Genomic DNA, 5,228 nt, shown 5'->3' on the forward strand with positions numbered 1-5,228 from the left:
TTCCAATAACACTTCAGCTCCAAATCAAGTAACGCGATGAAATATTCCAATAACACTGTAAAATAATCGATGTAAAATAATCGAATAACCAATAACACTGTAAAATAATCGAATAACACCATATAATACTTGAAAAACACATCATTTTTACAAATAACTTAGATGGAATATTCCTGTAACACAATCGAATATTCCAATCCGAACATAGCTCTACGTTAGGAGTCCTGATGTAATAATTTTTCCATTGTAGACTCTAGGATCTTTGTTATGATCGCTTGCAGAGTCAAGCGGCTCTGTGAGGTGCTTGGGTATAGTTTTTGCATGGAAAATGGGAGGAGTCCACCTTTTGAATTTTTGGGTTTAGGTCCTCCAATGTCCGTTGAAGGGCATGGGGGTTTGATTAGGAAAAGTTAGTGGTTTGGTTTTATTTTTGTTAAGTTCTTTATTTTTGGCTTGGCTTGGTGGCTTAGTGTCATTGGGTTCGTTTGGGTTCATTTGGATTTAATTTTGGGTTTTGTCAAATTTTGGATTTTATTAAGATGAATTTTAATATGAGTTGACCAATTTTAATATTAGTGTGTGTAAAATGTTGATTTTATTTTAGATTTTTAATTTTAAAAATTGGTGATTTCAATTTTATTTTCTTTTGATTTTAACTTTCCTTATGTTGATTTTAGTTAACTTGATTTTCAAGATTTTGATCAATTTAGGCTCTTAATTTTTAGGATTGATGATTTTAAGTATTAAGTTTCTTTGATTTCTCAATTTTTAACTGATTTTGGTAAAATAGGCTTATGTTTAATTTTAATTTTAATTAATATTTGGATTTTGCAATATTATCTTTGATTTTAATTTTGAATTTTTACTTTACATTTACTTTAAGGATTTTTTGGGTGAATTGCTGTTGTTTCATTTTGATTTTATTTGATGGCTTTAACTTGTAATTTAAATTTTAATTCAATTCAATAATTGTATTAATTGAAATTTTAGTTTGATTTTAATTTGAAAATTTTAATGAGTTTTAATCTCAACCTTTTTTTTTGTTTTGGACACACAAATCATAGTTAAAGACAGTAAAAGATTTTACAACACAAACCTCAAACAAAACCCAAAGAACTATACACAACGTAGATTATAACAACACCAGAAACATTTTAAAACTCTACACATTCTTTTGCTCTAAGAGCTATAACACAGCATCACACCAACATTACTAGTTTTTACAACATGCAGTTCTGTACAACGGCAACCATGTCACGTCGCCATAATGCTTAAAGGATCACACTAAGCTCTTCTCTCTTAGGGTTTCTGTAACTAGAAAGATCCTCTGATCAACTATCTGCATTGATTCCGAAGATGCGAACTTTGTGCATATTTGGGAATTTGGCGACGACCAATGCTATCTATCACTGCAGCGGTATTCAGAAAGAGCATCGGTTGTTGGTAGTCGGTCGTGTGTGAAGCTATCAAGTACGGGACAACAGGCACGACAGTCAAAAACTTCCTATTACGTGTAAGTTGCTTGCCATTATCTATCTGTTCCCACCATGTCATCAGCAAAGGGCGTTCCCTTTCTCCAATGGAAAAAATGATAAGTAATAGCGAAGTGGGCAAGATTGACGATTGTCCAGGCTATGCCGGCCGTGCATCCGAAGACAGAAAGAACGAGGAGTTAGAAGAAGAAAAGTATTGAGTATGTAGGTCGTCTACACCCCCGGACACATGAACCACTCCGTGTTCTTGTTCAGATCGGGTGCGGCGTCGTCTCCACATAAAGCTTGGACATCTGAATCGTCTCCTTTCTATCTGTAAGACAAACACACCCAAGTTTCTCCTCCTCAAAAAGTTCTCAACCGAAACCCAAGCTCAATCTTGACTTCGGTATATTTAGACTTTTAGTTTTGATTTCAATTTTGATTAATTTGTGATTCAGTTCTAATTTCAAGTTTATGATTTTGTTGGGTTTGATTTTTTTGAGATTTCCATATAAATTTTATTGAATTTGATTTTAATTGGTGCTTTTAATTTTATTTTTATATTGATTTTAACTTTGTTTGATTTTGAAGATTCAAATTTCATCTAAGTTTGTTTTTTCTTTCTTAATTTTAGTTTTATTAATTTGGTTTTGATTTTAATTTTCTAACTTGACATAGATTTTAATTTAGGAATTTTGTTTGACTCATGATTTTAATTTTGTAAAATTTCATAGTCAATTTTGATCTTCATTCCAATTTTGATTTTGATTAATTTATAATTAATTTTAGACAATATAATTTTGATTTCAAGCCCATAATTATATTAATTTTGACTTTGAGATTTCAATTTTGATTGAATTTAATTTTCAATTTGTGAATTTTATTTTATGTTTTCCTTAATTAAAGGAGTAACCCTATCTCAATTCAAAGTAAACCTCATGCACAATGGGCTCTTTTTGAACTAAAGAATGAGCCATCCAATGAATTTTATGGAGAGGTGTGAAGTGCATAAGTGAGAGACCAATTGAAAACATAAGTCCCTAAGGTTCAAGGGTAGCTTAGGGCATTTCCAAATCTATGAGAACTAAATTTAAGCCACAATGACCTAACTTTAATCAACTTAGCCAAATGCTAAGGATTTGAAGTCAATCATATGAAAATGTAAAGTGTGAATATTTATTTGAAGTTTCCTTTTGTTGTTGGTTCCTCCAATAGTCTTCGAGGAGAGTCACTAAGGAAAACTAAAAACCATATCCTAAGCTCTAAGGAGGGAAAGGGTATAAGAGAACTCACACAAATTTGAGCTTAACAAATGAACCCAAATAGGAGTGGTGAATCAAACAAGTATACAGCACCATTGAACCAGTCAACAAGATCCAAAGAATGATTAAGTAATAATACTTAAGACATATTGAAAGATTGAATTTTAATTTAAATATGAGTTGAATTAGGTTTTCCACTGAGGAATCAAAAGATGTCTAAGGAAAAAAATAGCTCTTACATCGAGAATTTTTACTGAGGAATCTTAATTGAAAGATGCTTGAGAAAAATTGAGTTTAGATTTTATATTTCATCTGCTTGTTTGATATTTTGGACCTTAAATGTACATAGATGAAAACTACCAAAAGTTCTCACCAAAGATTTTAGGCGAAGAGATGCTTTAAGAAAATTTGTTGATATACTTGATTGGAAGGAAGAAGGAATGATTGGTTTAAAATACAAAAAACGAGGACTCAAATTTATAGCAAATATAATCCAAGGGAAGAAACCTTACCTCATTTAAGGTGGTCTAACTCCAAACCTCAAGAATGAATGATTAATATTCAAAGTAGAAGGCCTTAAATTCATTTAAGGAGGACTCACATTTACTCTCTAAGCTAATCAGGGTGATCAAACCTATAGATAAAAAGCATAGGGACTCAAATCTACCATTAAACATTACTCCATTTATGATGGTCTTACTCCAAATCTCATAAAATTAGAATTAAAATAGACAAGGGAAGGATATTTTAATACATTAAAGGGGGTTATACAACGAACATGAGAACTAGTGAAAGGGGGGATGTCTAAATCGAATTAAAAGGACTATATCTTAAATCTTAGGAATTGAAAATTGAAAATTTTCTATTACATTAAGACTAAATGCGAAAGGAACATTAGAGGGCTTACATCCAAACTAAGAGGTAAACGGGTGACTAGAACAAGAAGGAAATCCAAAGGGAACACCAAAGGGTTTATTTTCAAGCTGAAAATAATTAAGGAATAGAAAACCTTACTCCATTTAACATGATCTTACTTCTCTATCAACAATTAAATTGAAATTTTCTATTACATTATGAAAGAATTCTAAAGAGAATGCGAAAGAGCTTGCATCTAAGCTAAGAGATAAACATGATAACTAATATGAGAAGGAATGCCAAAGGGTACACCAGAGGGATTTCTTCCAATTTGATACTAGTTGAGGAATAGGAAACCTTACTCTATTCAAGGTTGTTGTACTCCTAACCCAATACTAGTTAAGGAGCAAGAAACCTTAATCCATTTAAGGTGGTCTTTTTCTTACCCTCAGAAATAGATTGGACTTATGGAATTCATGGCATCGTGGAAATTATGAGAGTTTAAAGTTTGATCTTATCTTTTGTTTTCAAAGCTTTCATATTATATTTGTTTTACTTTGTTAATTTTATTTGCTTTATAATTGTAACCTGTATAGTACACGCTAGGGGAAATTGCACCTTGCCCAAATAATAACAAAAACATTTTCTTTTGGTTATCATTCATTGTTAATATGGATTCATTGATTTATTAATTTATTAGTAGTATTGGGTTTAGGACACCACATGGGAAATTACATATTGCCCAATAAGAAACATAAAATGTTTCTTTTTAGTTTCTTTAATTTTTTATTTTATTTACATTATTCATTTTTTTATTCTCTTTCTTTTTATTTTGTTAATTTTGTTCATCAACTCTCTTTTGTTTGTATTGGGTTGTACCCAATTTTATTGGCATTTCAATTGATCGTGTATGCATTGAAAACAGTTGGAGGTAATTAGCTAATTTACTGAATTTGATCAAATATCGAGAATTTATTTATTGATTACCTTCAAAATAAATATTGATCCATAATATTAGAATATAAAGAATACAACCAAAAATCTATAGATTAATCCATCCAAAAGAAGAAACATCATGTCACTAAAGAAACTATGTTTATTATACTAATCTCTAAACTTCAAAGTTAAATTTACTAAAACTAAACTAGGTTTTGTGACAAAGAGTTCAAATTTAAGAAAGTATCATTCCCATTGCAACGAGGTTATAGTCAGTGAATTATCAAATTGTAGAAAATTATATTGTGTCAAATAGGAGCAATTATATTCTTTATTATTTTTACAAGCGACAAAAAACATTGACCAATCAAGTGTTTAGTCCCTAAATCTACGATTAGGCTGGGAAGATACTGGCTCTCAGTCCAGAGTTTCAGCGTTGCTTTCGCCTAAGGGCTAACATCTCGCTTTAGTTTCCAAATACTTAGACTAAATTAAGGATTTTATTATGTCACCCTAAAATCTCCAATTCTACGTCCATCAATGAAAATTTTCTATTTAATCACCCAACTCCATGGACTACATTCTCGGACTGTATGTTTCACAACAGGTTTTAACAATTTAGTTGGTTAGATCGAAAGGAAATGAAGTTTGAAGTTTGGATCATCACAATTTTGAAACTATAATATTGCACAATGACACG

General features: G+C 30.9%; 1 pseudogene; it reads right to left on the reverse strand.

The window, feature by feature from the left end:
• Positions 1-1,331: 1,331 nt before the first annotated feature.
• Positions 1,332-1,786, reverse strand: LOC110029118 (annotated as a pseudogene).
• Between the last annotated feature and the right edge of the window lie 3,442 nt (positions 1,787-5,228).

Source organism: Phalaenopsis equestris, unplaced genomic scaffold (assembly GCF_001263595.1).
Source record: "Phalaenopsis equestris unplaced genomic scaffold, ASM126359v1 Scaffold000551, whole genome shotgun sequence".
Taxonomy (NCBI): Eukaryota; Viridiplantae; Streptophyta; class Magnoliopsida; order Asparagales; family Orchidaceae; genus Phalaenopsis; species Phalaenopsis equestris.